Source organism: Equus quagga, chromosome 11 (assembly GCF_021613505.1).
Source record: "Equus quagga isolate Etosha38 chromosome 11, UCLA_HA_Equagga_1.0, whole genome shotgun sequence".
NCBI classification, from domain to species: Eukaryota; Metazoa; Chordata; class Mammalia; order Perissodactyla; family Equidae; genus Equus; species Equus quagga.
In genome coordinates, this window is record NC_060277.1 from 4,282,707 (window position 1) to 4,296,587 (window position 13,881).

Below are 13,881 nucleotides of genomic sequence, written 5' to 3' on the forward strand. Positions count from 1 at the left end.
CATGACCACCGGGAGAGTAGGTTGAATGCAATGGACTGTGTGTTACAAAAAAAGGGTGAGTCAGTCTCCTCTGGAACCACATAAACTGGCCACTCACAAAAACAGACTCCCTTGGGTGAGTCTGACTTGTGTGACTTCACTGAGACCTTTACTTGAATGAGGGGGTGAAATTCACTAAAGAATGTGACCACTGTAACCTACTTGCATAAGACGGAGGTCCCAGACCTTGGCATTGCAGAGCCTATCTTTGACAAGCACACCCTGGGAGACAGTGATGCTGATAGCTAAGCCTTAGATTGGCATCCAGGGCAGTGCATGTGTTTGGGCTTCCCTTTATCTTTCCTGTTAACTCGTATCAAAATATCCACTTAAGTTCTTTCATTTGTTCTACTCTTTCAAATAAGGTAATTTGGTCCCTCTTACCCCGCCCCCCCAAAAAAAAACATACAATGAGATATGCTCATGAGATATGTTGACACTGCACTGCAACTCTATTAGAATGGCTAAAATTTAAAAAGCTGATCACACCAAGTGTTGACAAGGAAGTGGAACTCTTATACACTACTGTTGGGGATGTAAAATGGTACAGCCACCTTGGAAAACAATTAGGCAGTTTCTTAAGAAATTAAGCACACTTCTCTCATTTGACCTAGCCCTTCCACTAGATACCCACCTAAGAGAAATGAAAGTATGTGTCCGTATAAAGACTTGTACACAAATACTCATAGGAGCTTTATTTATCACGGTCCAAAAGTAAAAATAATTCAAATTTCCATCAGTAGGTGAATGGGAAAACTAGTCAGGGTACATCCACCCAATGAAATGCTGCCCAGTAATAAAAATGGATGAAACATTGATACATGCTATGACATGAGTGAGTCTCAAAATAATTATGCTAAATCAAAGAAGTCAGAAAAAAAAAAGAGTACATCCTGTGTGATCCCATTTTTGTAAAGTTTTAAAAAATGTAAACATCTGTATTTGGACAGAAAGCAGATCAGAGGTTGCCTGGAGAAAGGCGGTGGGCGGGTCTGGGAAGGAGAGGTTATGAAGCGATGCAGAGAAATTTTCAGAGTGATGAATATGTTCATTATCTTGCAGGGGTGGTTCAAATTCTGTGCTTTAAATATGCGCAGTTTATGTGGGTCAACTCTACCTCCATAAAGCTGTTTAAAAAATCGCTGAATGGCATAAACTTAGCACAGGTTTACCTTTAAATACATCTTTTAAGTGAGGCTCTAGAATCTAGGCCTGGCACAGAGGTGAGCAAGGTAAGCTGCAGTGACTGCCACCGCCATTGGCTGATTCCAACCACCGTCCCTTTGGGCCTCTTGCTGCTCTCTCTGGCTTCTAGGTCCAAGGTCATGTGGGGCTGCTGCTTCTATTGGCTGCTCTTTCCGTGCTCATCTCTTTCTCCCTGAGATACTTTTCTCAGGGCTTAGATTCTCAGTGAGGTCCTTTAAGGAAAGATATGTGTAGAACTGGTAAGCAGGCTTCTTCTCCCAATTCCCCCTTAAAAATACACACCAGTTCTTAAAGGAAATAATGCCGTTTTTTGTTTTTTGATTTTCTTTTGGGTTTTGTTTTTTGAGAGCGTGTCAAATAAAAGTATTGACTTTCCTTTCAACCTTTTAGAAGTCAGAAAATTAGCGGAGTAAGTTAGCATTCTTTATAAGGAAAATTGGTGCAAGTAGATAGACTTTATTAATTAATTAAGCCAAGAAACTTAGAAATTGGGAGCGCTGGCCCACGGACCCCAGATGGTTCTTAACTAAGTTTCAGCTCACAGTCAAGAAGCTCCGTGACAAGGCTGTCTCCTCCTTTTGTGGAAAGCAAGCACGAACTTCATGGGTTTCAAGGACCCGAAATTCACAGACCACAAGGCGAAGGTGTGTCTCTGAACTCCTGCCCTGCTTCTGTTTCTGCGTCAATGACCGTTTGTCCGTTCCTTCATGGGGCCCCTCCTTTATCTCGCTCCGTGTGGCTGTGTGTGGTCTCCTTGCGTGTCTGTTTCTCCCCCTCTTCTTTGCCTCTCTTTAACTATGTCATGAAGTTAAATTTTGTTTTTATTTTATTCATTGAATGAGATGTTTGAATTGCCTTCCTTAAAAGCAGATGGGCGGCACATTCTATTCTCTTCAAAAGCCACTCCAAGAACAATGAGACAAATAAAATCTAGCTGCTTTATGCGTTTTCCTTATAGGACCTGCAATTTGTGTTTTTCTGGGCTAGTGGCACTGCTCTCCCCTCGCTCTCCCTGCCAGCTAATAATGCTGTTGTAAAGCGACAGTTTAGTGAATTATTGTCTCATAGACTTATTTGTAGGTGGTGTCAAAAAGTGCATCACCGTAGAGTTGACAGTGTATGTATTTGCTGTGTTTCTCTTTAATTTTTTTTTGCCTATTTTGATCGCTAATAAAAAATATGATCATTAACATAAAACTAAGTATATACATCTTTAAAAACTTGCTTATTCAAGAAAATTGTTGTAACCTTCCAAAAGTAAGTTGGCTTTGGCCCTTTTCTCGTCTTTGGATGGGAGGGCCATCACGACCACCCCATTTGCACTGGGAGAACATCAAAGACACGGACCTTGGATACTCAGTTTCATACAACGTAAGACCCATGAACTTCTAAGAGAGTTGACTTCGCAAACTATGCTAATCATCTGTAGTCTGGTGTTCTACCAAATAAAACATGAAGCCATGAATAATGGACTTTATCAAGCATTAAAGTGCAGTATGAAATAATAATAGAACAAGGCAAACGGGAGAAAGATTACAAAGGAGTTTTGGAAACTTTAAGCAAAAATATTCTAAATTGGTTTAGCCAGCTCTGTAAGGAGATGAGGAAAAAAGCTGCTTAACATCCTGCACTTCTGATTCTATATTACATTTTAGTCCTTTAAGCACAGAAAACAAACAGGACAAGCCAGGGGACGTTCTTTTGAAATACAAGTTGGAGAGAACGTTTTCAGTTCCTTTATTGTGTCGTCAGCTCTTTCCGACTCTGCTCTTGCTCTATGACTTCCTGATAAAGAGCAGTTATAAAATTTCCAGAATTACATCCACCTGCAGCAGCAAGATTTAAAGATGGGAGTATTTCCAGAAGGAGAGTTCAGCCACATTCCCACTGACCTCAGGGGATATAAAACAGCCTCTTAGTGACAAAGAGAGGCAAGGCTCTTTAACAATGGGCAACCAGTTAGAAGGAGCTCTCATCTACGATCCCTCTCTAACCCATGGGCTTTCCTGTCCACGTGAGAAAACAATGATATTTGAGCAACTGATACCCCTCTGTGGACAGACCGAGTGGCTGATGGAATGTTACATCGAATTTGGAACAAGAAGTGTCCACCAGTGGGATGAGGAGAAATGCCAAGAGCAGCTCAAGTTAGAACAGACGTCGGCCTTGGTCGTTTCCATACTGAGCAGACACTCGCTTCTCCGAGAGGAGCAGCCAGCAGACATGGCGCACGTCTCCTGCAGGAGCTGCAGGGTCTCCAGGTGAGGCCCTAATTCCTCACGCCTGGCTGGGAAGAGGACCAGGAGCTGGAGCCTTCCCTGGGACTCTTAGAAGCCAACCCTGGCAGCAGCGGCAACGTGCATCTGCTCTCTTCTCCCCAGAGTCAGCCCTAGGCTGAGGAGTCCAGGGCGGAGGCAGCCTGGCCTCAGACTCTTGGGTTGAGGCTCAGCCGCAGAATTCTTTACTGTCCAGCCTCGTTTGCCTTTGTAAATTCAAGGAGTGGCCCCGACTCGTGCTACAGCCATCCGTGCTGCCCCAGACCTCGGCGGGTGCTGGGCAACTGCGAGCAGAGGCTGTCCTTGCCAACCCAGTCCCCTGGGCGTGGTCTGAGCTCAAAGACATCAGCCATGTCAAATGCCCGCAGTCCAGGAAGAGGCAGGGGCCAGGTTACCCAGGAGGAGGAGCTGGTAGGAATAAGAGGCGTAGGTCCTGATTTCTATCAGTGGATCAAGCGGAGGATGGAGATGGCTGGGGCTGAGCTGACACAATCATGACACTATTGGGTGACGAGAATCCATCAGAACCTGTTCAGTTCAAAGGATCATCCAGGATTAAAGAAGGAAGGAGGACTCAAGATTGGGGCTTCCAATATGATGTTAGTAATAGTTATCAACTAAATGCTCCATACTAGGTTAGTACTAGGAGGACATGCTTTCATTCTCAATAAATAATGAGAACCATGCTAGGCAGACATGCATTCATTCTCAGTAAGTATTTATAGAGAACCTATTCTATGCTGGGTTAAATGCTTAATTATGGGGACATAGCTGAGAAAAAACTAGAAATAATTCTTGACCTCTTGGAGCCTACAGTCCATCTAAATATTTTCTTCATGTTACGAGTGATGAAACCAGAGATCAGAAAGGTTAGCTAACTTGTCCAGGGACACACAGCCTGTAAATGATAGAGCTGGGGGGGATTCAAACCCAGATCCCCTGACTGCAATTTCCTTCTTTTAAGCTCTATATCAGCAATTTTAAACTTTTTCCTTATTATCACACATATCATATTTGGCGTCCGCTATATAATACGCCACCACAGGCTGGGCTGTGTCACTGCTAGAACAGACTTCAGTTTTTTCTCTCACTCAACTTTAGGAAAATGCACCTGGGAGAATGTGAGTGTTATAGGAATCGTTGAGAATCTGCTCTAATTTATTTTATTTTAAATAAATCTTTCACAAGCGTGATGTACATAATTATCAATGTTTCCACAGTCTTGCATGGGAACGTTAGACACCAGTTATTTCCCAGCCGAGGAGCTGCTGGCTCAGCCGTGGGTCTGCTGGCCCATCCTACACTGGCCCAGGGGGTCAAGACGTGGAGGAGAAGGCACTGCTGCCCAGACAAGCGCTCTTTCTGTCAAAATGATGGGGCTCTCCGCTGTCTGGCAGCCTCCTTCCCTCCACCTCTGGAGGCCAGGTTTGCCAGGCCCCGTTCCGCCGTCTGTCACTGCAGAGCCCGGGAGAAGCTCCACGTTCTCTGGCTGAGGAGGACCTTCCATGTGGAAGGTCAGTTGTGGCCCGTCCATGCCCGCTTCCACCTGAATCCCAAACGCCTCCTGCACGGGGCCGGTCCGGGGCCGGGAGGCAGAGACAGGCTCACCGCATTCTTGGGTCAAAGGACTGGATATTTTGGGGTTCGTTGCATTTACTTAGAAAGACACTAAGAGGCTAATCTTTATTCTAGAGCTGTAGTTTTCACTCACCTCAGGAGAACTTTTTTCAGAAAAAATATTGAAACTTCCCCCCAAAAAATGATTTGCTATAGAGGCAACACCTTCTTACATAACAAAGGAGAGTAAACATTACATATGCGCTCATTTATTCATTTACGCTGATGGAAGTAAATCCCAGTGTAAGTAAAACCACAGGGAGCTTTTTTGCTAGGAACATGTGTCACTCAGGTTTCCGTAAAGAGCAAGAAACGAGTGCAGGCAGTTCAGGCATGCGGGGTGTGGCGCAGGGAATGCGGTGTTTATAAAACCCGTGGAGAAGCTGGACGAGAAGAAGCGGAGTTGCAACCGGACATTTGCGTGTGGGGTCACATCAGCGCAACTGCGGTCTAAGATCAGGAGACCGCTGCCACCCCACCCACACCCAGAAAGCGAGGCATAGACAGGGCAACCTGGAGTCTGGCCGCTGCACACTCCCAGTCTGTCAGAGCTCACAGTCAGCCAGCAAGGCCGCAGAAAGATGGCCCGTCCCACCCTTCCACCTTCCAAATCTCACAGGAGCTTCTCATTGGTAGAAACTGAACTACACCCAGGATGCGAAACCAGCTTCTGGTTGCAAGAGTCGCAGAAGTGTAGCGTTTAGCCTTCCAGATTTGAAGGAGGTGGGGGTGGATGGGAAAGGTCCGCAGACACTGTCTTGTACCCATCTGTTGTGATGTTGTACTAAAAACAAACAAAACATCCCTTAAATGGTGCTCTCGGTGAGCCTAGTACCTGGCAAAGGTAATGCATTAGCAATAGACGAAAGACTTAACAGCCAGAAACTACAGTCAATACTTACTAAGAAAGGACGTTATACAAAAATAAACTAGCGTCTTCTCTGGTAAATTGGAGTCTGCTCTTCGTAGGAAATATGATGATAAAAATTTAAGTTCTCACTTCTACAATGCTTATGGCTTAAGTATTTTGACGTGTCTTTGCATATAAATAGCTTGAAAGTTTTGAGTAAAATGAACCACTAGTTGAACCAAATAATTGAAATTTCTTTAACAAAAAATCTTAGACTTAGTTTTATAATCAGTCATATATGTTGCGATGATTAATTATGCTTGTATTGATAAATTTTTACTTTTTATGACTAAAATGAACAATACCAAGAAAGCTGATGAAGTCAGTGAATTAAATTTTGCTGTGGTTCAATTTTCTTTTCCTTCTTCTGTGACCAGACTTGGTGTCTAACATGTATCAGAATGCTGTTTTCCAGTAGGAAGCACAAAGGGCTAACATGTTGAATAATACTTCTTGAATAATTTGGACACACTGATAGATTCTATATCAAACTACAGTATATTGTCTTGTTGAGTTTTAAATTCTGGAAAACTTTCTAGTTAGCTTCTACCAATAGAGAAAATATAAGTGATTGTGGGGTATGCACAGGATATAGGGCTTTTCTGTGTCAGAAGTCAGTGTAAGTTTATTTTTCTATCTTACAGCTGTCTTTTAGAATTTTAACTTTGATTCAGTGTTGTATTAATCACTACTGTGAATATTCTTTTATTATTGTATCCTAGTATAGGGGCAGCTTATTTTCTAAGCAACTTTAGGTATCTTGCGTGAGAAAAGATTTTATTTTTAATCTGATGTGTTCCATTGTCATAAAAAATGAGTCTTGAATCTTTGAGAAGTAGCCTGGTTTTATTTGTATTATTCATCTGACATTCGAGAAACTTCAATGAGCAAGATTTAACTTTGATGAAGTTAACTACAATATTGTCTGACTAGTCAAATTAGAGGAAAGTGATATTTCCAGTAATATTTGTTTCAAGATAACTTATATTAGAGGTCAAGTAGTGTACAAAGCAGTGCAAACAAGAAGGCCAACATGAAGCAGAGGCATAAATTGATTTTATGGAATACCCAACAGAAATGATGAGGCACAATCATTAAAGGAAGTTACTTCAGAATGATCATAGACGTGATACACAATTACAGCAACATGCGCATGTAAAAGTCACTGCATTTGGCACAGGAGCCAGGTGACTAAATAAATCAACCTTTGTTGTAGAAAACGAAAATTTTACTATTAATCAGTAGCACTCAGCAAAGAAATAAAGTCAAAGGGAGTTTTAAATAGAGACAAGTAAGAATATTTCAGGTGAAGAAATTAGCAGCAGAGACAGGGAAAGAGAATCGATGTAGGAAGGTCAGTCATTGTTGGAGATAAATCAGATTATGAGTAATATATTAACCACCACAGGAATGACAAGTATTTCCTAGAGAATATTAATATACTAGTAATTTCTGGTGTTCACTAGACCTTGCTTCGTTTGCCAACTTAATTTTCTTAAAATATATCTTTTGTCCAGAAAGATTGCTGTTACCGATTTTTGAAAAGCTCATGGGAAGTGGTCTTTTCCTTTCTTCGGGTTGCATTTAAATCATCCTGAGATTTTTCTAATCGGACACACGTTTGGCTGCGGAACAAAGAGCGGGCTCAGCAGGCACGTCATTACCTGAGGCCGTCACAGTGATTCACTTGTGCTAAGATGGCTAAGGAATGCATATGTTTTAGCTGAAAGTCAAGAATGTAATGTTGAACACGAACGATTTTTCATGAATCATCTGGGAGACACTTTACCCAAATTTCTCCTATCTGCAACAAGTGAAAAAACGAGAACACTGGAATCGCCTTGCAAAGTTAGCGTTGGGAGTCAGAAGAACATCCATTGTAGAGATGAATTCTGTGGATCACGGGCTTCCTACTGGCTGTCAATGTTCTCCAGTGACCCAGTGATAATCATGGCATGACATCAAGCTATCCTGTAACAAGTTACAATGAAGAAACAGTGTTATCACTAAAGAAGCCTAGCCCTGAAAGCCCTTACCCACGATTTCTCCAGGCTGAACTTCCAGGCCAGTTGAACTAGTACGCCCGGTGTTCCCCAGCACACCATGGACCTCCGATTTCCCACACTGGCATCCCCATGGCCGACCTCTGACTTCAGCTGCAGGTGCGCGACACAGTTGCAGGCGACCTCAGGCTCACTCAGCTGACAGTGTCCTACCTCCAGGGCCACGCTCTCTGCTTATGGCCTTCCTACACTCAAGTGTAGTCCACATGTGTTGGGGAGTTTTAATGCCTGGGGACAGGGATAGGAACTGGTGGGTAAACGCCCCATCTTCCTCCCATCCGTGCGGGGGGATAATTCTAGAGGCATCTGCACAATTCCGGGCAGTCCCTGAGGAAGGGAGCCAGTTGCCCAAAGCAGCAAGCTCAGAGATGTTCTTTTAAGTTGGGTTTTCCTCCTTTCCTGCCTCAGTTCCCTCTCCCTCACCTCACTTCTCCCAGGGACCAACTACCAAATAAGAATTCTTATCTGCAGCCATGTTCTTGTCTCAGCTTTCCTTTCGGGGGAACCCTGATTAACACACTTCTGATTATTATTATTATTATCATTGTGCTAGTCATCTCATCTCAAAAATGAGTTATGCCAAAATGCTCCCTGCTTAAATTTGGCAAGAGTTAAGTTCATATGTGTACTTGGGCCTATTTTTGGACTCTTTGTTCCACCAATAAATTTATATTTTGTTTGGAATAGTGTTTGCATGACAAACACAATTAATTTACGTTAATTAATATACGTTAAAGAATGCTTTCATTTTTCCTCTTTTTCAAGATATTTATGGCTCTTCTCAGTGATTTATTTTGCGTAAGAATATAAATTAATTTTATCCAATTCTAAGATAAATCCTATTTTAGTAAATGATTTCTGGAATTGCATCAAATTTACGTATTAATTTAGGAGGAATTGCATTTTAAATATTATATCATTTCATTCAGAGACAAGCTATATTTTCCCAAGTGTCTTAGTCCTTTCAGGCTGCCATAACACAATACCATGGACTGGGTGGCTTACAAACAACAGAAATTTATTTCTCACAGTTCTGGAGGATGAGACGTCCAAGATCAAGGTGCCAGCAGGTCTGTGACTGGTGAGAGCCTGCTTGCCGGTTCGTACGTGGCCTTCTTGCTCCTGTAACCTCACCTGATAGAAGGGGCGAGGGAGCTCTCTGGGTCCTCCTTTATAAGGGTTGTGCCTTCATGATCCAACCACCTCCCAAAGGCCCCATCTCCTAATACCACCGCATTGGGGCTGGGCTTCAGTATATGGACTCTTGGGGGAGAAACATTCAGTCTATAGTGCCACGTGTTCAGGTATTACTGTTATATAATTTTCTTTATCTAAGTTCTGTGCCTTTCTCATATAATATATTCCTAGACATTTTTGTTTGGATTGCTATTATTGATATTTGCCTTTCAATCTGGAGCTTCAACTGGTTACTAGTATAAAGAAAGCCTGTTTGTGGGTTTTTCCTTTTATCTGACTACTTCACTAAAGTTTTATAGTCTTCCACGTATTCGGGGCATGTAATCATTTCACGGGTGTGTATAGGTAACCTTGGCTCCTCTTTATGTTTGTTATTCCTAGTTCTTTTCTGATTGTGTTTGTTCCAGTCTCCCAAATGATGTTGCATTATAGTGATGTTAGCAGGGATCTCTTATCTAGTTCTGATTTTTGGTGGAAATTATCTCAGTTTTTAACTATTTCATATGCTAAGCTCTGGTAACTGGTGTTTATCATATTTAAGCAGTTATCGTCTATTTCCAAGTTGCATAAAGATTTCACTATGAGCTTTAGACATTGAGGGAGTGGGATGAATTGGGGGGAGAATTTCTCATGCTTGTAAGCAGAGAAATTGGGAGAACTTGGTGGAAATAAAAGAGAGAAGTTATTTAGCAAGGCCATGGGTGGGAAGAGTTAGATAAGACATTTACAGGTGGAGAGAGGTTGCCCTGAGGAAGGGATCGGTCTCCTTCTTTGGCAAAGCAGACGGTGGGATGGCAAGACCCTGCTTGCTTGAAGACCCAGAGAAACTCTGACTTGGAGAAGGGGGATGTTTTCTTTCTTCGTGAACTACCTCATCCCCTTTCATGAAGGAGATTGGATATAAACAGAAATGGAGAGACAAATTGGGCTTATCTTAGGCTTGAGATTGGCAGGTGTGAAGGACAGGGTTGTGCCAGAAGGCCATATGACTCAGAACAGCAAACCTGGACTGGGACACAGGGAAGCTCCAAGGAATAAAGAAAAAGCTCAGATCAGTAAGAGCGCGTTCCAGGGGCTGATGGAAGTAAAGAGGCTGCGGTCAGAGGGGGCGATGTCAAGATTCTGCACGAAGCGGAGTGTCCTACGTGCTGAGGGTGGATGCAATGATTTAGTAGGGCAATTGTGAGTGAAATTAAAATCAGAGGACTCCAAGGCAAGTTTTGAAAGTGCCATTAACATAGAGGTTGAGGTAAATCTAAACTGATGGAAGAGATTTGGAAAAGAAAGAACAAATATAAACCAGGGGCTGAGTCACTGAGGAAGCTGGGATTGGAAGATGAGGATGATGTAAATGGCACAGGTGGTAACACCGGATGATTAGCTTCAGTAAATGTCAACAGCGGCCTTGGCGAAGGCCGTGGGGGGTGGGGGAGGAATACTTTAGCAATATTGAGGATTAGAATGAGAATCCAGCATTTATAGCACAGGCAGACGGCTGGGCATTGCTGAGCAACAGAGGGGCGAGTGTGCAGGAGGAGGCTGCAGATGGGAGAGACAAGTGAGGGTAAGAAGAAACAGGAAGCAGAAAATCACCAGTTAGTTTCGAGTCACGTGTTATTAGTATCAGAGAGTTTGGTAATTATGCTGCATCTTATCATATTTGCACAACATCCAGACCCAAAGATTCACTTCATGGTGGGTGGTTTTTCAAAACCTCGTTTTATAGTAGCGGGTCAAAAGATTCTTTTACTTACCGTCTGTGTTTGTGTGTCTAGCTGATTTAGCAAATAAAATACAGACCAGCTTGCTAAATTTAAATTTCAGGAAAAAAATATTTTTTTTAGCATAAACCCATCCCATGCGATTGAGCATATTTCACAGAACATACCTATATTAATGTTTTTTATTATTTATCTGACATTCACATTTACCTGGTGTGTGTCTGTGTGCATATGTGAGTATGTATTAGGGATATGAGTTGGTGAAATATCCCTTCAAACTTAAGTTTGTAAAAGATCAGCTCAGAGTAGGTCGTGAGAAATCTCATCACTGTATGTTTTCCTGATCATTATAATTTCAAAAGGCAATGGAATTTATTCATATGGAGAGTATTTAAGATTTCTAAAAAAGGTTTCCAAAGTTTATTCTGAAATGGAGGAATTCATTCTTTCACAACAGCTTCTATAATTAATGTTTTCATGTACATCCTCACTTTTTTAAGCTAAAAAATCTACTTTTTAAAAAATTGAAGCAGCCAAAACTTATGTGGTTTCAGACCTCACAGAAGCCCTCACTTCACTTTGCTGCAGTGGCTTCTGGTCCTTTCATGGGAACTCAGATCTACTCAGAGAAGAATGGGGTTGTGACGGGCGTACTAGACAGAGGCATCTTCTGGAGCTGATTATTAGCACTCCGAACGTGTGGGTGGCTGAAGTTGAATCCAGTTGTCCTTGGAACTGTATTTGTGTGTTTACACAGCAGTTCCCGGTGGCATTCATCTTCCTCATCCTGGATGGACCAGCCCACGGAGGTTGCACCTCTGTGACGTTAGATCTAATGGTCTTTGCTGAAGATTTTCTCTGTTAGTTACGAGCTCCTTCCTGGTCTCTGCAGCCCCCTTCTCCTCACAGATGAGCTGCTTGGTATCTATACGTGCCACCCCGACTCCTCCTCGATGCTCTCTCTTGCTGTGGGCCCCAGAGCTGTGCTCTGACGCCGGACTGCAGGCAGGGGAGCTGCTGCAGCACTCGAGCTCAGTACTCCTCGATTTGGCGACTCGGCAGCCTGCTGCTAAGGTACAGTTGGCATCTGCTGTGTGAGTGCATAGGTCTTCACGGTTTCACTCCCGTTGTGAAATGGCACAAAACGTCCCAGGTAAACTAGATCATTCGCAGATTGCAGGGAAGGGAACTGAGAAGCAGGAAGGAAGAGACGCAGAAACTACCCTGGCTGAGCATCCTGGTCCTCCTCACCGTGTCAGGCATTTTACAAACATCGTCTCATCTAATTCCCACCACACACCTGAGAATTAGGTAGTATAGGAGGTGGGAGTCACAACACGTATTTGACAGATGAAGACACAAGCACAGAAAAGTCAATAAACCTGCCCAAGAATATATGGCGAATGAGTGATGGAAGAAGAGTTCAAATGAGGCCTTATAGCTCTAGCATCCGTGTCCGTCCCGTTTCACAATGATGCTCCCTGGGGGCTGGTTAAGTTTAACAAGTTTATCCAGCTAGGAGATGGGGGACATGGGATTCAAACTTAGGTGGACCTGACTCCAAAGCCAGTGAAAATTAGCATTTAACAGGGCTGCTTAGACCATTCCAAAAGCTTTGATGTCTATGGCAGGTCCAAAAATGCACCATGGCTCTTGTCATTAATAAATTCTGATAATTTGTGCGCATGTGGGCGTGATTTTGGAAATACACGCAGCAAGTTGCTTTAAAAAAGATGTTAAGAGGCCTTGAAGTATGGTCTCCCACTAGCTAGCTCCTTCCCCAGGCCTTTGCGCCTAAAGTCAGTTGAGTGAAGCTGGGCCTTTGCACGTAACTGCTTTCTTCACAGAGCACCGGGTTCTGCCAGTGCCATCCTCTGATGACAGAAGTCACGCAACTGGAGCACAGACTTGGATTCTGATGGATTTCTTAGGCAGCAGAACTCAGCGATCAGATATACAGAGATGGTATCAGATACTTTTCTCAGAGGACAGAGTATGGGGTCGGTGAAGCCGCATCTTGGGAGTCAAAGATTGAAAGAGATTTGGCTTCTGGTTTTAGCTTTGGGACTAACACACTGTGGGACCTTGGGCAGACTACTTTACCTCTGTAAGGCGTCAGTTTCCTCATCTAGATGAGGGCTGCGGGGGCCACATTTTTATGTTCATCTACCTCTAGCATTCTGTGATATTGTGACTTAGTAATATTTTCTGCATTTTGTTTTCATCTGTTAAGAAGCAAAGTCATGTATAATGGACCTACAGCTCTGATAGTGTCCTACAGAAAGCACAGTCAGGGCAAAAATGGCATAGCAGGCAAGATTGACCCTTGAGAGTCTTCCGTCCCCTATTTCCTCCTGGCCTTGAGCTCCCAGCTACAGCGTATGTGTTGCCTGCTTTTAGCATCACCCCCGGGTCTGCTTCTCTGCGAGCAGCTTTCCATCCACACATTTTCCTAATGGCCCTTGCCTGCTTCTTGGATTCTCTCCAAGCCCGTGTCTTCTGGTCCTCATCCTGGCTCTCCCATCCAGGTAGTGTGCACGGTGGTTCTGGCCGTTGGGTAGGACTATCTGGGTTTTAATCTTGGCCTGGTCATCTCTCAGCTGTGTGACATTAGGAAAATTACTTCACATTTCTTTGCTCCAGTAAAACTGGGGAAGCGATGGTGCTTACCTCACTAGTGTGTTGTATGCATTAAATGTGTGAACGTGGAAAGTTTATCACAGCACCTGGCATACAGTAAATGAACAAAATATATAGAAGATAGGATTAGACCCCTCTGGGTGACCAACGTAACCTGTTAATTAGTCTTGGTGTGCTCATGGATGGGCATGATTAGACCTTTTTCCTATCCT